Source organism: Chlorocebus sabaeus, chromosome 24 (genome assembly GCF_047675955.1).
Source record: "Chlorocebus sabaeus isolate Y175 chromosome 24, mChlSab1.0.hap1, whole genome shotgun sequence".
In the NCBI taxonomy this organism is placed as follows: Eukaryota; Metazoa; Chordata; class Mammalia; order Primates; family Cercopithecidae; genus Chlorocebus; species Chlorocebus sabaeus.
Genome location: NC_132927.1, coordinates 81953345 through 81977428, shown reverse-complemented (window position 1 = coordinate 81977428; position 24084 = coordinate 81953345). Strand labels below are relative to the sequence as shown.

The 24084-nt window shown below is 48.3% G+C and overlaps 2 pseudogenes; both read left to right on the top strand.

The window, feature by feature from the left end:
* Positions 1 to 8748: 8748 nt before the first annotated feature.
* On the top strand, positions 8749 to 11380 carry LOC103229809 (ETS domain-containing protein Elk-1 pseudogene; annotated as a pseudogene).
* Positions 11381 to 21769: 10389 nt separating this feature from the next.
* Positions 21770 to 22196, top strand: LOC119619099 (ATP synthase F(0) complex subunit C1, mitochondrial pseudogene; annotated as a pseudogene).
* The last annotated feature ends 1888 nt before the right edge of the window (positions 22197 to 24084 follow it).

Genomic DNA, 24084 nt, shown 5'->3' with positions numbered 1-24084 from the left:
AGTTTTAAACTGAGACATTCCGTTCCCAGGGGCAGGCAGGAGGCAGAGGCCTTCCTCTTATCTCAACTGCAAGAGGCCTTCCTCTTTCACTAATCCTCCTCAGCACAGACCCTTCATGGGTGTCAAGTTGGGGGACGGTCAGGTCTTTCCCGTCCCATGAGGCCATATTTCAGGCTATCACATGGGGAGAAACCTTGGACGATACCCGGCTTTCCAGGGCAGAGGTCCCGGCAGCTTTCCGCAGTGCATTGTGCCCCTGGTTTATCGAGACTGGAGAACGGCGATGACTTTTACCAAGCACACTGCCTGTAAACATTTTGTTAACAAGACACATCCTCCACAGCCCTAGATCCCTTAAACCTTGATTCCACACAACACATGTTTTTGTGAGTTCAAGGCTGGGGCAAAGTTACAGATTAACAGCATCTCAGGGCAAAGCAATTGTTCAGGGTACAGGTCAAAATGGAGTTTCTTATGTCTTCCTTTTCTACATAGACACAGTAACAGTCTGATCTCTCTTTCTTTTCCCTACATATCACCCTTTCGACAAAACCGCCATCGTCATTATGGCCCATTCTCGCTGGTCGCCGTCTCTTGGGAGCTGCGGGATACACCTGTAGACCTTGTTTTTTTTCAGTCTTTTCTTAGCTAACTGTGTCAGCAACTTTATTTGGTCCCAAGTGGGTGGCTTTGCTTCCTTGGTGGATAGCCACTTCTTCTGTAAGTTGTAGGTACCTAAATGGAAGCTGGTTTTTTCCTGGTGAAATACAAGCAAAACCTCTCCTCCATGTTATCACCTTCCCTATTTCCCATGACTTACTTTTGTTGTCTTTCCACCAAATCAGTTTTCCCTCATGTGGGCTGTTCTTTTTACCAGTAAAGTGTTGTTCTGCAGAAGTAGTGGTCTCATTTCTAAAAATGTTTAAAAAATTTAAAGTACAGAGTGCTAGATTAAGTTGCATCTGGGGAGTGTTATACTCCTTACTCTCTTTTTCCTTTTTTTGTTTCACGAATTGAGCTTTGAGTGTTCTATTAGTTCTTTCAATTATGGCCTGTCCTTGGGAATTATAGGGGAGTCCTGTGTATGTGTAATTTTCCACTGATTGAAGAATTTTTGAAATGTTTTGCTACAGTATCCTGGCCCATTATCAGTTTTAATTTTTTCTGTAACTCCCATGACAGCAGAACAAGATAATAAATGTCTTTTAACATGGGAAGTACTTTCTCCTGTCTGGCAGGTTGCCCATACAAAATGTGAATAAGTATCAACTGTCACATGGACAAATGACAATTTTCCAAATGAAGGTACATGTATGACATTCATTTGCCATAATGCATTAGGACATAGAACTCTGGGATTAACTCCTGCCTCCTGAGTGGGCAGGTGTAGGACTTGACACTGACTGCAATGTTGTACAATATTTTTTGCCTGTATCCACGTGATATCAAATTTATTTTTCAGTCCTGTTGCATTTACATGAGTCAAGGCATAAAGTTCTTGTGCTTCTATGAATGCAGACAACACTAGCAAGTTAGCTTGTTCATTTGCTTTAGTTAAAGGCCCTGGTAAATTAGTGTGTGCTCGAATATGACTAATATAAAATGGGAAATTTCTTTTTCTTACAGGTTTTTGTAACAAATTAAACAGCTGGTTTAACTGATCATACTATATTTGATTAGGGCTGTCTCGACATCCTTTGTAGCTTGTACTACACATGCAGAATATGAAACAATGTTAATAGGCTGATTAAAATCTTGTAACACTGAAATGACAGCAACCAACTCTGCTCTTTGAGTTGAGTGATACTGAGTTTCAATGACTTGTTCTTTTGGCCCAGTGTAAGCCAGTTTTTCATTGCTGGAACCATCAGTAAACACCGTCAGAGCATTTTCTAAAGGTTTATGTCTGGTAATTTTAGGTAAAATCCAAGTACTCAATTTTAAAAATTGGAAGATTTTTGTTTTTGGGTAATGGCCCACAAAATCAGCAAGACCAATCTGCCATGCAGCAGAATTGATAGAGGCTTGTCTAAGCTGTTCCTTGCTTAAAGGAACAATGATTTTATCTGGGTCACTTCCACACAATTTTATTATTCATAATCTTGCCTAATTAATGTAGCCATTTGATCCAAGTACAATGTAAAAGTCTTAATCGTACCATGAGGAAGGAAGGACCACTCCACAAGATCTGTGTTTTGAACAATAATGCCTGTTGGAGAATGTAGAGTAGCAAAAATCAAAACTTGGAGTGGGGCTAAGTGATCTATTCTATTTACTTGTGCAGACCGAATTTTTTCTTCAACTAATTCAGTTGCTTTAGTTGCCTCTGGAGTTAATGTTATTTTACTATTCAATTATGGATCCCCCCTCAAGATAGAGAACAAATTTGACATAGCATAAGTAGGGATGCCTAGATTTGGCCAAATCCAATTAACATCTCCTAGCAATTTTTGAAAGTCATTTAATGTTTTTAATGTGTCTTTTCTTATTTCTATTTTTTGTGGTTTAATTTCCCTTTCCTCTACCTGCATTCCCAAGTAATGGAAAGGAGCAGAGGTTTGAATCTTACCAGATGCTATTGTCAGTCCCGGGTTTGCAACCTCTGTCTGCAGAAATGTGCAACAGTCAATTAATTTGTTTCTCATTTCTGCAGCACACAAAATATCATCAACATAATGAATGATATAACAGTCTGAAAACTTGTCTCTAACTGGCTGAAGAACTTGAGCTGCAAAAGTCTGACAAATAGTTGGACTATTAAGCATTCCCTGAGGCAAGACTTTCCACTGAAACCTGGTGGCTGGTTCTTTATTATTTACGGCTGGTATAGTAAAAGCAAATTTTTCAAAATCCTGTTTTGCCAGAGGAATGATAAAAAAGCGATCCTTCAGAGCAATTTTAATTAAAAGCCAGTCTTTGGGAATCATGGCCGGAGAGGGCAGCCGGGGTTGGAGAGCCCCCCATGGGTTGAATTACCCCATTAACGGCTCTTAAGTCAGTCAGCATGCGCCATCTTCCAGATTTTTTCTGAATTACAAACACTGGAGAATTCTAAAGAGAGAAAGTGGGTGAAATATGTCCTTTTTAAAATAGTTTTTTTAACTATTTTATGTAGCACCCCCAACTTTTCCTCAGGGAGCAGCCACTGTTTGACCCAGACAGGGCGCTGCAGGGCGAGTCTGAATTGCTCCTTCACCGTAGTGCATGTGGGCAATAATGGGCACCGGGAGCGAGTCTCAGAGCCTGGTTTCGGGCTCCCTCCCCCAGCACTCACTCGGCTGAGGAGGAGGTGGCCATCCTGGTTTTAGCCCTGATGACCCCGATGGTTTTGGACCTTTTTCTTCTAATTTTAATGTTTCAGGGTATATTACCTCCTGTCATTGATTGTAGTCAACATTTTGCGTTGACCGAGCCATTACAGACTCTGTTACATATTTACAATGTGAACTTTTCGTTCCTTTCTGGAATTCCGTCCCTGCCTCTTCTTCACACTCTATTACACAGCTTTCAGGGGCATCAGAAACTGAAACACTATCTTCTCCTGTTTGAAACAGTTCTAAAGTTGCTTTAATAATGGCCCAATCATTCCATACTGTAAGTGGAATCATTTTACCTTCCCTACTTGCATGTTTTAATTCTTTGTCAATTTTTTCCCAAACTTTTAGATCTAAAGTTCCCTGTTCTGGAAACCATGGACAGAACTGTTCTATTGTTTGAGATAGTGTACTTAGATTTTGTGTAGAAGCTCTAACTCCCCCTCTTCTTAAGAGAATTTTAATGAAGCTGAGACAAGAGGCACATTTACTTTCAGTTTGTCCCGTTGTTACCTGGATTCCTCCAAGCGCACAAGCTTACCGCAAGGCTGACCGTGGACATACTCGGGAATCTCTCGTCGACTGTCCTCCATGCTCACGTTCTTAGCGTACCTTCACCCTAGAGAAAGGCACCCACGTTCGGCAGCAGATGAAGGGGGCCAGCCCCTGCACACCTATGGGTAGTTCTTGTCAGGCGGGATGAGAGACTGAGAGAAGAAATAAGACACAGAGATAAAGTCTAGGGAAAGAAGAGTGGGCCCAGGGGACTGGTGCTCAGCATACAGAGGACCTGTACTGACACCGGTCTCTGAGTTCCCTCAGTATTTATTAATTACTATTTTCACTATCTCAGCAAGTGGAATGCGGTAGGAGAGCAGGGTGACAGTGGGGAGGAGGTCAGCAAGAAAACATGGGAGCAAAGGAATCTGTGTCACAAGTAAGTTCAAGGGAAGGTACCCTGGATGTGCACGTAGGCCAGATTTATGCTTCTCTCCACCCAAACATCTCAGTGGAGTAAAGAATAACAAAGGAGCATTGCTGCCAACATGCTTCACCTCCCGCCACAGGGCGGTATTGCTCCTATCTCAGAATTGAACAAATGTACAATCGGGTTTTATACCAAGACATCCAGTTCCCAGCAGCAGGCAGGAGGCAGAGGCCTTCCTCTTATTTCAACTGCAAGAGGCCTTCCTCTTTTACTAATCCTCCTCAGCACAGACCCTTCACAGGTTTCGGTCTGGGGGACGGTCAGGTCTTTCCTATCCCACGAAGCCATATCTCAGGCTATCACATGGGGAGAAACCTTGGACAATACCCGGCTTTCCAGGGCAGATGTCCCTGCGGCTCTCCGCAGTGCATTGTGCCCCTGGTTTATCGAGAATGGAGAATGGTGATGACTTTTACCAAGCACACTGCCTGTAAACATTTTGTTAACAAGGCACATCCTCCATAGCCCTAGATCCCTTAAACCTTAATTCCATACAACACATGTTTTTGTGAGCTCAAGGTTGGGGCAAAATTACAGATTAACAGCATCTCAGGGCAAAGCAATTGTTCAGGGTACAGGTCAAAATGGAGTTTCTTATGTCTTCCTTTTCTACACAGACACAGTAACAGTCTGATCTCTCTTTCTTTTCCCTACAAATTCAAGATCCAGTCCAGTTTGCAGATAAATAACGAAACCTCGTAAACAATGAACAGGGCTGAAATCTCATCACAGTGCCCTGCAGTTTTCCATTGAGTCATTTTTTTGTCCACAGTCACTCCCATATTTCCATAAATGTTGATCCAAATAGGAGTGATATGTTTGCAAAGTAAGTCTAGTTTCACTAAACTTGGCCTGATTGTTTATATAAGTACAACAAGAAGCAATTGACCACACTGGCTCTCTTTAAATTTGCTTTGCTGGAGGCTGGGCGTGGTGGCTCACGCCTATAATCCCAGCACTTTGGGAGGCCAAGGCGGGCGAATCATGAGGTCAGGAGTTCGAGACCAGTCTGCCCAACATAGTGAAACCCTGTCTCTACTAAAAATAAAATTAGTTGGGTGTGGTGGTGTGCGCCTCTAATCCCAGCTACTCGGGAGGCCAAGGCAGGAGAATCACATGAACCCGGCAGGCGGAGGTTGCACCCAGCTGAGATCACACCACTGCACTCCAGCCTGGGTGCCAGAATGAGACTCTGCTCAAAAAAAAAAAAAATTGCTTTGCTGGAGCTTTTCATAAAGAATCTCAGATTAAACTGTAAAGGCCTCCTGAGGCTGGGAAGTCACACCAAGGACTTGCCATCTGACTTGGCACTCAGTACCTGTAGATCTGGATGAATTCCTTTCTTCTCACAGTCCCCAAAACGCCCTGAGGTTGCTGGGCTGCTTTACTCACCCTGCAAGACCGGGAACCCTCAGGCCAATTTTTCCAAGTGGGGGTTTATCAGCTCCCTAAAGTCAACCCTAGTTCCTTAAAGCTGTGTGGTCATATCTGAATATATGACGTTCCAGTCAAAGCCTTGGTAATATCATCAGTGTCTGTAATTGTGCCCTGTTACAAGGAGAACAGATTCTTATTGAACTTTTATAAATAATTCTATTGTCATAAAAACAAGTGTAGGGAAAAGAAAGAGATCAGACTGTTACTGTGTCCATGTAGAAAAAGGAGACATCAGAAACTCCATTTTGATCGGTACTAAGAAAAATTGTTTTGCCTTGAGATGCTGTTAATCTGTAACTTTAGCCCCAACCCTGTGCTCACAGAAACACGTGCTGTGTGGAATCAAGGTTTAAGGGACGAGGGCTGTGCAGGCTCTGCCTTGTTAACAATATGTTTACAGGCAGTGTGCTTGGTAAAAGTCATCACCAGTCTCCATTCTCGATTAACCAGGGACACAATGCACTGCGGAAGGCCGCAGGGACCTCTGCCCGAGAAAGCCTGGGTGTTGTCCAAGGTTTCCCCCACTGAGACAGCCTGAGATATGGCCTCGTGGGAAGGGAAAGACCTGACTGTCCCCCAGCCTGACACCCATAAAGGGTCTGTGCTGAGGAGGAGTAGTAAAAGAGGAAGGCCTCTGCCTCCTGCATGTCCCTGGGAATGGACTGTCTCGGTGTAAAACCTGATCGTACGTTCGTTCTATTCTGAGATAGGACAATACTACCCAGTGGCTGGAGGTGAGATACGCTGGCGGCAATGCTGCTCTGTTACTCTTTACTACACCGAGATGTCTGGGTGGAGAGAAGCATAAATCTGGCCTACATGCACATCTGGGCACAGTACCTTTCCTTGAACTTATTGTGACACAGATTCCTTTGCTCACATGTTTTCCTGCTGACCCTCTCCCCACTGTCACCTCGTTCTCCTGCCACATTCCCCTTGCCGAGATAGTGAAAATAGTAATCAGTAAATACTGAGGGAACTCAGACACCGGGGCCTGTGCGGGTCCTCTGTTTGCTGAGCACCGGTCCCCTGGGCCCACTGTTCTTTTTCTATACTTTGTCTCTGTGTCTTATTTCTTTTCTCAATCTCTCGTCCCACCTGACGAGAAATACCCACAGGTGTGGAGGGGCTGGCCGCCTTCAGTAAGAACACTCACTATTCGTTTTGGGGCTCTGGAGGGATTAGGAAGGGAGAAAATAGTTGTTTCATCTCTGTTCGCAAAGGTGTAACTTACCAAATTGCTGTAAACTATTGACAGCTTAAGGGAAAAAAAGTTTTCTAAGATCTGGAAAATAAAACATTAAAGAACCAACAATGTTTCCAACAAAAAGTCATTTAAAAATTATCCTCGGCTGGGTGCAGTGGCTCACACCTGTAATCCCAGCACTTTGGGAGGCCAAGGCCAGCAGATCATGAGCTCAGGAGTTTGAGACCAGCCTGAACAACATGGTGAAACCCCGTCTCTACCAAAAATACAAAAAAATTAGCTGGGCATGGTGGTGCATGCCTGTAATCCCAGCTGCTCAGGAGGCTGAGGCAGGAGAATCACTTGAACCCGGGAGGTGGAGGTTGCAGTGAGCCGAGATCGCACCATTGCACTCCAGCATGGGCAACAGAGCGAGACTCCATCTCAAAAACAAAAATTATCCTGATTGGTTCATTCAGTCCCATGTAATTAAATCTTGTTCTGTTTGAAGCTGGATTAGGAGTTTCATGACATTAGTTTTCTCATTCCATTTCTGAAAATTCTTACACAGTCCAATGGTAGGATCTCAAAGCTATCAGCAGCAGTCTGTATATCGGAGTAACTGTCAGAGTCTTTTTCATGAATCTCCTTGAAGAACAAGCCACTTTTGTCTGTAGCTAATTGCAAATGACTTTAGAAAAGAATCAAAGGAAAACAGTAACTGTGAATGGCAAAGGCTTAAAATGGCCATTTGTAAAGATGTGATGAGAGTTCATTATAATAATGATACAATTTACAAGGAAATCTGGTTATTTCTGTAACATACAACACTGTAACACAATATCTGAAATTATGGCTGATAAAATTATACCAGGACATGTCAGATTTCCGGGATTTCCACATAATTTCTGAAGCACTCATTAATAACATTTCCAAAAATATAATTTAAAGATGTAGCATCAAATACTATTTGCTTTCCTTATAACTTTATAATGTTTTCCTTATAACTTTACTTATCAAATAAGCCCAGTTAGACCAGGCGCAGTGGCTCACGCCTGTAATCCCAGCACTTTGGGAGGCTGGGGTGAGCAGGTCACCTGAGGTCACGAGTTTGAGACCAGCCTGGCCAACATGGCAAAACCCCATCTCTACTAAAAATACAAAATTTGGCTGGGCGTGATGGCACACACCTGTAGTTCCAACTGCTTGGGAGGCTGAGGCACAAGAATCACTTGAACCCGTGAGGCAGAGGTTGCAGTGAACCGAGATCTCACCATTGCACTCCAGCCTGGGGGACAGAGCAAGAGTCTGTCTCAAAAAAATAATAATAATAAGCCTAATTAGTTTAAAATCTCTCTCTTTTTTTTTGAGACAGGCTCCTGCTCTGTCACCCAGGCTGGAATACAGTGGTGCAACCATGGCTAACTGCAGCCTCCACCTTTCAAGCTCATGCTATCCTCCCATCTCAGCCTCTGGAGTGGTGGGGATTACAGGCATGTGCCATGTCACCTGGCTAATTTTTTTATTTTTTTGTAGTGACAGGGTCTCACTAAGTTGCCAGAGCTGGTCTTGAACTCCTGGTCTCAAACGATCCTCCCACCTTTAACTCCCAAATCGCTGGGATTAGGGACAGGAGCCACCATGCCCGGCCTAAACTCCAGGGGTAAGGCCATTCCAAAGCGTCCAAGTTGACTATACTCCAATAGGCCACCTCAAGTATTTACTAGTGATAGTAGACCACCTTACCCACTGGGCAGAAGCTCTCCCCTTCCCACATGCAACAGCCAGTAATGTCGTCAAAGCCCTGTTAGAACATATAATACCCAGGTTTGGACTAATAGACACCATTGATTTAGACAATGGGACCCACTTTACCAGGCTCATTATTAAAGGGCTAACCCAAGCACTAGAAATAAAGGGGGAATACCATACTCCCTGGTATCCACCCTCACCAGGAAGAGTAGAAAGAATGAACCAGACTCTAAAATCCCACCTACCTAAATTAATTCTAGAAATCCGGTTACCATGGACTAAGTGTCTTCCCATTGCCCTGTTAAGGGTCCGAACTGCTCCCCGAAAAGACACCAGCCTATCCCCTCATGAAATGCTTTATGGGTTGCCTTATTTAAGTTCCACTACTGACCTCCCAACATTTGAGACAAAAGATCAGTTTCTTAAAAGCTATGTATTCAGTCTGTCTTCTACCCTCTCCTCCCTTGAATTCCCAGTTCACCAACACCAGCCCCGAGATCACGTTCTTATCAGAAGCTGGAAAGGGGAAAAGCTTGAACCCACCTGGGAAGGACCTTATCTGGTGCTCCTAACGACCGAGATGGCAGTCGGACCGCTGAGAAGGGGTGGACCCATCATACCTGAGGCTAAAAGGCCTCGCCCTCTCCAGTGTCATGGACCTTCATCCAGGACCAATCCCCACCAGAGTAACGTTAAAGAAAAACGCCTAATCGGCCTGTCCGTTTTTCCTCTTCTCTTTTTCTTAGCTACCCCACATCTCACTATTAATGTAACCAGGGCACAGTCACCCCAAATCATTACTTTTGATGCTTGTCTTGTTATATCTTGTGGAGACTTGCAAAGTCAAAGGCAGCTCTCTACTTCAGAAAAGTATCTTTTTGGGAAAAAAAAAAATTGCTCTTTTTCATTAATTAAAGACATAATGAAAGACAACATGAAGCACAAGGCATTATCTTGATGAAACACAAAAACCTTAGTTTCCTAGGCCAATTACTTAAAAGGTAAACAAAAACCTTCAGACCGCCACCGCCGCCTCAGAACCCAGGCCTGGGGGGCGGTGGGGCAGCGTATGGAGCCCCCACCCCCCGGAGCTGCCAACATTGCCAGCGCCACCGCCACGCTACACACAGGTACCCCGGGATGGCGTGAGCGCTCCCCCAGCGATGGACGCATCTGTGACGCTGTGGCAGTTTCTGCTGCAGCTGCGGAGAGAGCAAGGCAATGGCCACATCTCCTGGACTTCACGGGATGGTGGTGAATTCAAGCTGGTGGATGCAGAGGAGGCGGCCCGGCTGTGGGGGCTACGCAAGAACAAGACCACCATGAATTACGACAAGCTCGCCGGGCCTTGCCGTACTACTATGACAGGAACATCATCCGCAAGGAGAGCGGCCAGAAGCTCGTCTACAAGTCAGTGTCCTACCTGAGGTCGCAGGGTGCTCCACCGAGGACTGCCCGCCCCAACCAGCGGTGTCTGTTACCTCCGCCATGGCACATGTGGCCCCTGCTGCCGTACCTGCCGCCCCAGGGAACGCTGTCTCAGGAAAGCCAGGCACACCCAAGGCTGCAGGAAGGGCAGGCCCCAGCCGTTCGGCGCGCAGCAGCCGGAACAAGTACCTGCGCTCGGGCCTCTCTTCCACCCGCACCATCCAGTCTCCGCAGCCACAGCCGCCCCCTCGGCCTCGGCCTGCTGTGCTGCTCCCCAGCGCCGCTCCTGCAGGAGCCCCAGTCCCAGCCGCCTGCAGGAGCAGCAGCGCCCCCGGGGAGCAGGAGCCCCAGTCCCAGCCGCCTGCAGGAGCAGCAGCGCCCCCGGGGAGCAGGAGCCCCAGTCCCAGCCGCCTGCAGGAGCAGCAGCGCCCCCGGGGAGCAGGAGCCCCAGTCCCAGCCGCCTGCAGGAGCAGCAGCGCCCCCGGGGAGCAGGAGCCCCAGTCCCAGCCGCCTGCAGGAGCAGCAGCGCCCCCCGGGGAGCAGGAGCCCCAGTCCCAGCCGCCTGCAGGCCCGCCTGGAGGCTGAGGAGGCCCGCTTGCCTCTGCAGGTCATCCTGACCCGGCCCGAGGCCCCAAACCTGAAATCGGAAGAGCTGAATGTGGAGCTGGGTTTGAGAAGCGAGAGTGGAGGGGCCCAGGGAAGAGTGGGAAGTTGCGGGAGAGAGAGGGTTTGTGCCGGAAACCGCCAAGGCCGAGCCCAGAGTCCCTCCGCGCGAGGGTGTGCCAGTTACGGACCCTGCAGGGCAGCCGGCGGCCACGCGGCTTCCATCCCTGAGATCTCCCAGCCGCAGAAGGGCCGGAAGCCCCGGGACCTAGAGCTTCCACTCAGCCCGAGCCTGCTAGGCGGGCCGGGACCCGAATGGACCCCAGGATCGGAAACTGGCTCCGGTCTCCCGGCGCCGAGGCCGGCGCTGACCCCGTCCCTGCTTCCTACGCATACATGGACCCCGGTGCTGCTGACACCCAGCTCGCTGCCTCTCAGCTTTCACTTCTGGAGCACCCCGAGTCCCACTGCGCCCCGTAGCCCGGCCAAGCTCTCCTGCCAGCCTCCGTGCAGTGGCAGCGCCCAGGTGCACATCCCTTCCATCAGCGTGGATGGTCTCTCGACCCGGTGGTGCTCTCGCCAGGGCCCCAGAAGCCATCACCACCACCACCACCACCATCCCTTCTGGGGTCACTCCATCCTTGCTCTCTCAAGGAGAAACAGTTCACCTGAAAGACTCATGCCTGATTGTGGTGGGGTGGGGATCCTTGGGAAGAATTACTCCCAGGGGTAACTAACTCTCATTAACTCCTCCACAGAAAACACGCAGCTTCCACAGCTCCTCTCTTTTCTGTCGGTCCCCCAGTGGCTGCCCTTACACGTCTCCTACTTCAGTGGTAGGGGCAGTTTGTTTATTTATTTTTTGAAGGCCACTGGGAGGCGACTGACCTAACCTTTTAGGATGGTTAGGATATCTCCCCCACCTCCCCACTTCTTTCCCCAAGACACGACAATCAGGGTCTGGCTTAGACCTTTCTTTCTTTATTCCTCAGCCTGCCCTTGGGGAGGTGAAGGAGCCCTGTCTGCATTTTCGGATGTGAGCAGAAGAGTTAGTTTATTTCGTTCTATTATTCCTGGCCATACTCAGAGGTTCAGGAAGAATTTGTACCATTTAATGGGTTGGGAGTCTTGGCCAAGGAAGAATCGCCCCCTTGGAATAGAAGTTTCCACCTCCCCAGCCTTTCTCTCAGACAGCTTATCCTTTTTCAACCAACTTTTTGGCCAGGGAGGAATGTCCCTTTGCTCTTCTTCCCCCTGAGAAGCCATTCCTTTGTCAGCCAAACTCCCTGGGGTCCTGCCTGTTTCCCCGCAATGGAGGGGTTTTTTGGGGGTGGTCCCCGTCTGGGGGGCCCCTCCAGCCAGTACTCCAGGTCTCCCTGTCTCTCCTCTGCTGCCATTTTGATAGTATAAACTATTTTTAAATGGGGATTTTCAATAGGGGAGAGGGAGTCATCTCTTCCTATATTTGGTGGGGTGGGTGGGAAGGAAGGGATCTGGGGGGAAATCTTCCTGCCGCCTCTCCCCACAAGTGTTTATTTCTGATACCAAATGTGTATTTTCAGATCCCTCTCTCCCAGCTCCCCAATTTCCTGCAGGTGGCTACAAAGGACCCTTTCAATGTCCCTGGAGTTGGGAGGGAGGAATGGGGGACATAAAGCCTGTCCTGTCTCTATTCTAGGTAGGAGAGAGTGGGTTCAAAAGACTGCTGGACTCACCTGTCAGCCCTGGCCCAGCCCAGGTCTCGGGACCTGGGGGTTGGTGATTTGGGGGACAGTGCTACACTCATCTCCACTGTTTGTTTTACTTCCCCAAAATTGACTTTTTTTTTTTCTAAAGAGTCCCAGAGAATGGGGAATTGTTCCTCTAAATATGTATTTTTCAAGGTGAAAAAAAAAGAGAGAAAAACCTTCCAGAATCAAGAGCAGACCAATATTCCAGAAAACTGTCACTTTAACAGAGAAGACCAAATTCTACTTTTGCATCAGTGAACTGTTAATAGTAAAGCTAATTTTAATTAAACCTTATAAATAAATCCATCCAGGCTGGGCAAGGTGGCTCACACCCATAGTCCCAGCACTCCAGGAGGCCAAGGAGGGGGGATCACTTAAGCCCAGGAGTTTGAGACTAGCCTGGGCAGCATGGGGAAGCCCTGTCTCTACAAAACATACAAAAAAAAAAAAAAATTATGCAGGCGTGGTGGCACGTGCCCATAGTCCCAGCTACTTGGGAGGCTGAGGTGGGAGGACCGCTTGAGCCTGGCCTCCAGGCCTCGGTGCTAAGTGTCACTGCACTCCTGCCTAGGCAACACAGTGGGACCCTGTCTCATAAATAAATAAATAAATAAATCCAGCCAGGTGCAGTGGCTCACACCTGTAATCCCAGCACTTTGGGAGGCCAAGGCAGGTGGATCATGAGGTCAGGAGTTCGAGACCAGCCTGGCCAACATGGTGAAACCCCGTCTCTACTAAAAATACAAAAATTAGCTGGGTGTGGTGGTGGGTGCCTGTAATCCCAGCTACTGGGAAGGCTGAGGCAGGAGAATCATTTGAACCCAGGAGGTGGAGGTTGCAGGGAACTGAGATCATGCCACTGCACTCCAACTTGGGCAACAAGAGTGAAACTCCGTCTCAAAAAGATAAATAAATAAATCCAATCACAGCCAGCTTTGACCACGTAAGATCCCTTTTCCACAATGCTTTTACAACAATTTTTTTTTTTTTTTTTTTTTTTAAACAGAGCCTTGCTTTCACCCAGACCAGAGTGGTGCAATCTTGGCTCACTCCACCTCCCAGGTTAAAGCGATTCTCGTGCCTCAGCCTCCCGAGTAGCTGCAATTACAAGCATGCACCACCACGCCCGGCTAGTTTTTGTATTTTTTGTAGAGATGGAGTTATGCCATGTTGGCCAGGCTGGTCTCTAGTTCCTGGCCTCATGTGATCCACCTGCCTCAGCCTCCCAAAGTGCTGGGATTACAGGCTGAGCCATCATGCCTGGCCTCCTTTCACAATCTTTTTCTTTTAATGTATCAGCTGTTTTTCTTTTTGTTGTTGTTCTTTGTTTTTTGAGACAGAGTTTCACTCTTGTTGCCCAAGCTGGAGTGCAATGGTGTGATCTCAGCTCACTGCAACCTCTGCCTCCTGAGTTCAAGCGATTCTCCTGCCTCAGCCTCCCAAGTAGCTGTGATTACAGGCATGCACCACCATGCCTGGTTAATTTTTGTTTGGTTTTTTTTTTTAGTAGAAATGGGATTTCACCATGTTACCCAGGCTGGTCTCGAACTCCTGACCTCAGGTGATCCACCTGCCTCAGCCTCCCAAAGTACTGGGATTACAGGAGTGAGCCAGCACGCCCAGCCTCAGCTGTTTTTCCTTACATTTTTGTCTCTCTTATTCTGAAACAGTCATTATCTTTCAGTACATAATTTATTAATATTACTCCTTTTCCTTTAACAGAAAACACAACCTCATGTCTTATAACTTTTCTTACTAAAATTACTCCCTGTATAGTTTGCATACAAAGTTTCTTTATTATTCTAATTGTTTTAATTACATATATTTTCAGAATTTTAATCCTTAGAAATTATGAATTGTCTGCCACCAGCATTCTGTAGATTAACATTTCATACTTTTTAAAAACATGTGCTTCCTCATAGTACAGCTTCTCATGTGATTAACAGACCCAAATATGTTTAGGTTTTCAATACCACATAAAAACGAGATGCTGGGCCAGGCACAGTGGCTCATATCTATGATCCCAGCACTTTGGGAGGCCAAGGCAGAAGGCTCACTTGAGCCTAGAAGTTTGAGACCAGCCTGGGCAACACAGCAAGATCTTGTCTCTACAAACAAATTAAAAGTTAGCTAGGTGTTGTGGCCCATGCCTGTAGTCTTAGCTGCTGGGAGGCTAAGGCTAGAGACTCGTTTGAACCCAAGAGGTTGAGTTTGCAGTAAGCTATGATCACACCACTGCACCCAGCCTGGGTGACAGGTGAAACCTTGTCTCTAAAAAATAAAATTTTAAAATTGTTTCACAATAGAAACAGAATGTATAACTTCTAAATCAGAAGAAGAAAGATTAAGTGAGGAAAATAACTCCTAAAGAAATAAGGAAACAATTTAAAAGATACTGAGGAAAAGCAAGATAAATAGAAACACAAAATAAGGAGGTAGGAATAAATATGACTAATGAAAATAAAAAGATATGGACTACATTCTCCAGTTAAAAGACGGATGTTCTTAATCCAGCTATGTGGTTTTCCAAGAAAGACACACAAAACGAAATGACACAGCAGAGTTAGGAGGGAAAAGATAAACCAGGCATACAGTAGTGCATGAATACATACACTTTTGTGAGTTTTGTGGCATTTTACTCTCAGGCAAAATTGATGTTTTGGGGAAAAGCATTACTAGAGATGTTTTAAAGGGCATTAAATACTGATTATTATAATAATATCTCCACACGAAGCACTTACAATGACCTGGGGGCAGTTCTCAACCCCTTAGTTAAATTAACCCCCATTTTATAGGTGAGGAAAGGCAAGCACAGAACAGTCAGGAAGTATTTTCTGAATTTTCATGGAAGCTATCTTTTCAATTATCTGCCTTATGATTTGTGCTTCCAAATTTTTATTTTAAAACTTTTTCCCTGCTCCAACATCAATAAGTGATCCTCCTTTTTTTAGCATTAACTTTATAGTTAATTTATAACAATTCACAGATCTATAATCTGGCTCAAGTCCACGCTTGTATGGAACAAGTGGTGGAGGCCCAGTTTTTATTTTTCTCTGTATCGTGAGTCCACTTTGCCAATACCATTTATAAATAATCTTGTCCCATTGATTTGTGGTGTTTCCTTTTTATCTTATATTAAGAGTGTGTGTGTGGTAGCAGTAAACATTGTTCATATTCAGTGGTTCTCTACTTCCAGGAGCACAGAGTTACTCCTCCCTCACCCCTTGGCATTGTCATTCGTTCTGGCCAATTTTATTTGAGAAGTGATGTATGGAACTTCCAGGTCTCAGCATTCAATGGCCAGGATCCCTCTCCATTCCTAGCTTCCCTGCTATAACTGTGATGATAACCTTCTTAGTTCATAGTTTTCTATCCTTCTATTTTTCAACTTGTGTCTTCTTTTGTTTTAATTATAAAGTTGCTCTTGGAGGGCTTGTTTCTTTGTTTGTTCATTTGTTTGTTTCAGAGACAGGGTCTTGCTGTGTTGCCTGGGCTGGACTCAAATTCCTGGACTCAAGCAATCCTCCACCCCAGCCTCCTGAGCCTAAGTAGCAGGGGCTATAGGCAAGTGTCTGCCACTATGCTTAGCTTTGTCTCATCTTAATTTTTTTTTAATTTCAATACAAGAATATCTATTTTTTAACTGATCAGTTTAAGACATTAATATTTATTGTGATTACAACTGTATTACGATTTAGTTATATCATCAAAGCTATTTTTTATTTGTTTCTTCCGTATTTCCTGTTTTCCATTGAATTGATTACATTTTTTTTTACTGGTTTAAAAAATTGTACTAATAATTTTTATAGTGATTGTTCTTAAGATTAACTTGTAATTACCTTACTCATTTACTGAATATATTAATTCATAAATATAATTCATATTCTCCCAACAAGGTATATGCTTTAGCATAATCTTAGTTCCTTGATTAATTCCACATCCAGCATCATATTGATATTTTCTGGAATTTTGGTTATGGGTAATTGTGGACATATTGTCATTTTTCGTTTTCAAGATATTAGCTGTTATCCACAGTATATTATATAGGCATATATCATGATATTAACAATAACCTTTACTCGCTCTTACTTCCTGTATCTCTTGCAACAGCTCCTGGGATTTTCCCTTCCTTCGTGAGAACTTTTTCCTACAGTGTTTTCAATGTGGGTCTCTGTACAGCAAGTATTCTGAGGCCTCTTTTGCCTAAAAATGTTTTTATTATACCCTCACATTTGAATTTAAAAATTTGCTGGATATAAGATTATAGGTGTAGGCTGGCCACGGTGGCTCATGCCTGTAACCTCAGCATTTTGGGAGGCTGCGGTGCGATGACTGCTTGAAGCTAGGAGTTCAAAACCAGACTGAGAAACACAGGGAAACCCCATCTCTACAAAAAATTAAAAGAGGAGCCAGGTGTGCTAGCACGTACCTGTGCTCCTAGGTACTCAGGAGGCTGAGGTGTGAGGATTGGCTTGAGCACAGGAGTTCAACGCTGCCGTGAGCTGTGATTGAGCCACTGCACTGCAGTCTGGGTGACAGTGCAAGACCCTGTCTCAGAAAAAAAAAATGGCAGGTATAAAGTGGGGTTTTTTTTTTTTTTTTTGATACCTTAAAAATAATATGTAGTCTTCTTGCATTGTTGAATCATGTTGAAGGGTCTGAAGTCGGTGTGATTCTTACCCTTTATCCACGACCTGCTCTCTCATTAAAACTTTTTCCTTCTTTTCAAATTTTTTTAAACTTTCCCTTTTTTTCTAATATTCTTACATTTTAATATAATTGTGACTAGGTACGGGTTTTCCTCATATCACCTTTTGGAATTCTGTGGCGTCTTACTTCCCTAACGTTTGAAAATCCCTCTCACCTTTTTCTTCTGCTCTGTCCTCCCACCCACTTCTCTCCTCACAGTCCCTGTGCTTCTTCCTGTGCCCCAGCTGCTTTGCCAGGATTCCTTCCCCTCGTTTGTCACTTTGCAGATTGTTTTCCTCGGCTGCGTCTGTCCCACTGTATTTCAGTTACCACATTTTCTCAATCATTATTTTGATACCTGAAATTCCTACTTGGTTCTTTGTGCTCCCTGTTATTGTTTTCTATTGCTAATATCTTTCCTTAATTCTTCAAGGATGTTACCGCGTTTGTCTTTAATTCTTTGCCTACAGGTCCTGACACTCCTGCTGCACACAAGTCATGCTGTGGAGGGCGCTGTTTTTCTCTCAGGCGCTGTTCTCTCCAGGCTCTTGTTACTTTGGCCTGGGAGGGTATGTCCCCCAGCGGGGCTCAGTTCCTCTGGCTTCTGGTGTGGCCTGGGGAAGTGCTGAAGGCCACAGCCTGGTCTGGGTGGGTCCTGGCAAGCTTTGGAGAGGGGAAGAGGGAGCAGACAGGCCTCATCACCCTGGCTCAGCGGTGAGCCTTCCTATTTCTTGCCCCACCACCAGGCTGCCCTCTAGCCGGGCTTCACCTTCCAGTCTCCATGATGGAGAAGGCTGGAGGGGGTGGTCTCCACAGTTGCAGCCCAGCCCTGGAGACGTGGACAGAGTAGGCAGGCAAGGGAATGGAAACGCGGCGGGTGTGCTCCAACTGGGATTTTCCATAGAAGGTCTATCTCCAAAGGAACTAGAGGTTAGAGTGGGATGAGTGGGATGCGGAAACCGCGAGGGTCAGTGCAGGAACCTGACGCTGCCGCATCCAAGCTTTGCAGCCCAAGACCCAGCGAGGCGAGGGTCCGGCACAAAGGGAAGCTGTGTGGACCCAGCCGCCTCTGGAGGGACAACGGTCTTGGGAAAGTTGTCAGAAGCAAAATGCAATCAAAATGAGGAAAAAAAAAATATCTGACAAACACAGCAGAAAGGAGAAGGGCAGAGAGGGTCGGGAAGGGAGAACCAAAGGTGCCCTGCAGCCTGACAAAGCTCCCGGAGCCGCGTTGGCCCACAGGTTCCCCAACTCCTCCCCACAGGGTTGCCCCCACCAGGAAGCACCCAAAGGATGCCAGCGGCAGAGGCCCGGCTGCCCCCACCAAGTTTCTCCAAGAAAAGGTCAGTCGTGAGAGCAGAAGGCAGCGAGATGGTTCCTGAGGGTTCCCTCCGCCTCCCCGGGGCCTCCACCCCAGTCTGCAGCCCTCACCCCACATGGGGCCAAGACAGTATCCAGCCTGCCCAGGGCTCTGCAGCCCTAAGCGTTTGCCGCTAGAGTAAATATGTCTTCCTATGCATGCAGGTTCTCCAGGGTGACTGGTTTCGGTTTTTTTACACAGTGTCTTGCTCTGTCATCCAGACTGGAACGCAGTGGTGCGATCATAGCTCATTCCGGCTTCTACCTCCTGGGCTCAAGGGATCCTCCCACCTCAGCCTCCCAAGGACCTGGGACTACAGGTGCACACCACTATGCCCTGCTAATTGTTTAAATTTTTTGTGGTGACAGAGTGTTGCCATGCTGCCCAGGCTGGTCTGGAACTACTTGGCTCAAGGGATCCTCCCTCCTCAGCCTCCCAAGGACCTGGGACTACAGGTGCACACCACTATGCCCTGCATGCACCTGTATTCCCAGCTACTCAGAAGGCTGGGGCAAGAAGAATCGCTTGAACCCGGGAGGCGGAGCTTGCAGAGAGCTGAGATGCCATCACTGCACTCCAGCCTGGCGAGACAGTAAGACTCCGTCTCAAAAATAATAATAATAATTAATAATGGCCGGGCGCGGTGGCTCAAGCCTGTAATCCCAGCACTTTGGGAGGCCGAGACGGGTGGATCACAAGGTCAGGAGATCGAGACCATCCTGGCTAACCCTGTGAAACCCCGTCTCTACTAAAAAATACAAAAAACTAGCCGGGCGAGGTGGCGGGCGCCTGTAATCCCAGCTACTCGGGAGGCTGAGGCAGGAGAATGGCGTGAACCCGGGAGGCGGAGCTTGTGGTGAGCTGAGATCCGGCCACTGCACTCCAGCCTGGGCGACAGAGAGAGACTCTGCCTCAAAAAAATAATAATAATAATAATAAATAAATAAATAAATATAAAACAAATCACCTAAAAGCTGGGGAACAAGAGGGACACCTTAACTTACATGAAAATTGATCATCTGGGCCAGTTCTGAAGCCTGTCACAATTCAGATTTGTCAGAAACTGGATCCAGTGAGCACCCTCGCCTGCCCCAGACCCAATCAGCCAAGCATGGGGAGAGCAAAGAATTTCGAAGTTTAAAGTGTGCCTGTGAAGAACTGCTTTGTGTTAGATAAATAAGTTTAAATTCTTTGAAATCTGGGTTTTTTCTTTCTTTCTTTGGGTTTTTTGTGGGTTTTTTTGAGACAGGGTCTTGCTCTGTTGCCCAGGCTGGAGTGCAGTGGCACCATCTCTGCTTGCTGCAGCCTTGACCTCCTGGGTTTAGGTGATCCTCCTGCCTCAGCCTCCCGAGTAGCTGGGACCACAGGCACGCGGCACCATGCCTGGCTAATTTTTTTAATTTTTTTAGAGACAAAGTCTCACTACATTGCCCAGGCTGGTCTCAAACTCCTGGGCTCAAGCAATCCTCCTCCAGCCTCAGCCTCCCCAAGTGCTAGGACTGCAGGGGTGAGCCACGGCACCCAGCCCTTGGAAATCTTTTGTAATGCCCAGTGATGTTTGTAATGTGTTGATAGCAGAGACCAAGTCAGGGTCCCTCATTCCCGAACACAAGTGGGACAGAGTCCCAGCCTTCTTGCGGCAGATGTCACCGTGAGGCTGGGCCCTGGACAACAATGTGAGTAAGATAAGCTGGGGAGCTTCCACCTGGCCAGGCTGTCGGGGCCTTGGCCTGAGTGTGACCCAGGGCAAGCCAGGGTCAGTCTGCGATGAGCGTCAAGGTTCAGTGTGGGCCTGGGCTCAGGGCCTGGGACTATGAGAGATGTGTCAGTCAGGGGCACGAGGCTCTGCTGCAAAAACAGAGGCCCCAAGAGCTCAGTGGCTTCAGCAGCAAAGGGTGGTTTCCTGCTTGGGTTTTGGTGGGGAGGTGGGATCCGCTCCAGGAGTCACTCAGGGCCCATGCCGAGGCACCCACCTTCCTTAGCCCACCCCTGGAACCGTAGCCTCTCCGGGCACTGCAAGAGGGGAGACGCCGCTGGGCCATGGTCAGCCAGGAGGTGACACAAAGGTGGCACAGGAGATGATGCGGGAGGTGACATGGAGGTGACATGCGAGATGATGCAGGTGATGTGGGAGGTGACACAGAGCTGATGCAGGAGGTGACATGGAGGTGACACACAGATGACACGGGAGGTGACGTGGGAGGTGACATGAACCCACTGGCCAGGCCCTCGCTACCGGGGCAGGCAGAGGCAAGGGAGCAGATGAGTGTTCAGTGAGCAGAATCGGGCTCGGGTTCTGGTCAGGAACATCAGCCCAGCCTGGGGCTGGGGCAGGTTTAGCCTTTGGCCGGGCAGGGTCCTGTGGGGTCAGGGTCGGGGTCGGGGTCGGGGTCGGGGTCGGGGCCCCACTGGTGTGTTCCGGTCTCACAGCCGGGTCCCGGCGCCTCCCGCCTCACAGGGACCGAGCGCCGGGCTCGGGAGCCCCCTTGTGGCCGTCTGGCGACACTGCAGGCTCCGCTGGCGCCAAGGTCCGGAGACTCCCGCCTGCCCCAGCCGGACGGGGTTCTCAGGCAGGTGAGCTTTGTGGGCAGCCCTACCTGCCAGGAATATGTTTGCCCCCCACCTACAGGCCAGCCTTGGCCACGGTCAGCCCCTCCATAACATCACGTGGTGAGGCCTACCCTAACCCAAGGCCTGCCTGAGTGGGGTCTCTCCGTGTGGCCCTGCACCAACCTCCCTGCATCGCACTCCACTCCACGCACCTGTGTGATACCTGTCTCCATCCAGGCGTGGAGCCTCTCTTCCTCGGAGGCGTTCCAGAGACGCCCCGGGGGGCGGGGGTCACTCGGGTGCACCCCACGGGTGCAGGTTTCAGATGGGAGACCAGCACGCACCTGCTGTGTGGCTCCTGCGGCGAGCACTGCCTCGTGGTGCTGTGGACTTGGCATCCGGTGCACAGGCCCACCCCGCCTCACCATCCCCTCCAGGACCACCAGCCGTTTGTGTGCAACTTCCCACAGCAGCCTTGAAAGTGTTCATGGAGGGAACGCAACACGGACCAGCTCTCGGGGAAATCACTCCCTGGGCGGATACTCATGAGGGCGGGAGAAAGGTTTCCTCAAGGCTCATACACTTTGCTACACATGTTTCCAATGAGCTCCACGTTCAGCTTATTTCATAAGCAATGAGTAAAAGTGAGTCGGTCACCTTAGGTCACCTTCAGCCGGGCGAGTGCTACGGGCCAGCAGGGGCTGCACGGCAGTGGGAGTGCAGACTGAGAAAATGCAGACCCCCGGGGCATTACTCATCTCTCCAGCTCCGGTCCGCTGTTGTACCAGGGGTCTGATCAGGCCTGTGTCTTTCTCCTTCTTGAACAGCCCAGAGACTTCATCTAAACAGCTTTCCCACAGCCGCTCCCCACACCAGGTGGCCAGATGGGAGTTCCCGACCAGAGCTGTCTCAAGGGACATTCACACAGCCTCAAAGACTATTGACGTTGGAGCAGCCCCAGTGGATGTGGCTGGCTTAGGGGTGGCATTGGAACAGTGTTTGGAAGCTTGATCGTTGGCTATGCCAGGAACCTGTCTCTCAAGCAGAGCTCATCTCTGATGCCATTCTGGGCTTTGCTCTGTCTGAGGCCATGGGACTCTTCTGTTCGATGATCGTCTTCCTCATCCTCTTCGCCATGTGAGGCTCCACGGACATCACTTGCCTGTCCCTGCTGCCTGTCCCTACTCCATGCCATTCCTGGTGCTGGGGTGTGCTAAGTTTTACCATTAAACACACGTTTATGTCAAAGAAAAAAAAATTCTCCCCCACATAAATGTTACTGCGAAGACCTGAACCATGGGCCGGTGCTCATCCATATCAAATTTCACCAGTTGATGGCTTCCGTCATCGTGAGTTTTCCTTCTCAGCCATTATAACCATCCAGGGTGACTCTGTTTTGTAAAATGTTTCAGCATTTCACTTTGTCCAGAGGATTTGCCAGTGGCAGGTGGGAGTGAGGAGGTGGCCCCTGGGGCTCTCACACTGCTGGGCAGGGTGCAGGTTCGGGCAATGCTTGGGAAGAAAACACTGAAAAATCCAGTAAAGTTACCAAGGTGCAGCCACACAGGATGGCTCCGCTTCCTCACAGTACAAGAACCCCCCTGGGCATGTGGCACCCAAAGGCAGGTCCCTCTTCCTGGCTCCCTGGCAGCTCAGGGCACTGGCATGTCTAAGTTCTGGGCAGCAGCGTGTAGGCAGCTGCCTTGTGCCAGCTCCTGAGACCCATCCCAAAGAGACCCCAGAAGCATCCCCTGTCGCTCCTCCACCCTGGCTGTGCTGCAGCTGAGACCTGATGGCGCAGCCTGACCTGTGAGAGCAAGAATTACACCCAGGACCCAGGGGCCAGGAGTGGGAGGGACCTGTGTCCTGGCAGCCTGGACCACCTGCCCAGACTCGCCCGGGAGGGAAATGAATGTGTATGTTGACAAGCACCACCATCATCCTAGCCTGGGGTAGGGCTTGAGTGTCCCCTCCAACATTCATGTGGAAATTTAATTGCCACTGTGGCAATATTAAGAGGTGGGGGGCTGGGTGCGGTGGCTCACGCCTGTAATCCCAGCACTTTGGGAGGCCAAGACAGGCAGATCCCTTGAGGTCAGGAGCTCGAGACCAGCCTAGTCAACATGGCAAAACCCTGTCTCTACTAAAAATACAAAAAATTAGGCGGGTGGTGGCAGGTGCCTGTAATCCCAGCTACTTGGGAGGCTGAGGCAGGAGAATTGCTTGAACCCCGGAGGCGGAGACTGCAGTGAAACAAGATCACGCCACGGAACTCCAGCCTGGCGACAGAGCAAGACTCCATCTCAGGCCGGGTGCAGTGGCTCAGGCCTGTAATCCCAGCACTTTGGGAGGATGAGGCGGGTGGATCACGAGGTCATGAGATCAAGACCATCCTGGCTAACACGGTGAAACCCCATCTCTACTAAAAGTACTATATATATATATATCACCGGGCGTGGTGGCAGGCGCCTGTAGTCCCAGCTACTCCAGAGGCTGAGGCAGGAGAATGGCGTGAACCCGGGAGGCGGAGCTTGCAGTGAGCTGAGATCACGCCACTGCACTCCAGCCTGGGCAACAGAGTGAGACTCCGTCTCAAAAAAAAAAAAAAAAAAAAAAAGAGCTGAAGAGAAGGGGCTGTTAAGAGGTGATGAGGCCAGGTGGCCTCCACCCTCACGGAGGGGTTAACGTCGTTATCTCGCGGTGTGTTTACTATTTGCACAGTGGGTAGTTACGACAGCAAGCTGGGCCTTCTCTGTCTCTCACCCTCTCCTGCCCCTGCACCTTCCACCATGAGCTGGCACAGCACAAAGACCCTCGCCAGAGCTGGCACCTCGATCTTGGACTTCCCAGCCTCCAGAACTGTAAGAAATAAATATCTTTTCTTTGCAAATTAATTCCCCAGTCTGTGGTGCTATTATAGCCACACAAAATGGACAGCCTGTTGCATTGGGGATTATGTTTCAACACAAGTTTTGGAGGGGATGCAAACGTTCAAAGCCCAGTGGCCACCATGGGTTTTCTCTCTCGGGGGACAGTGTGATGTTAAC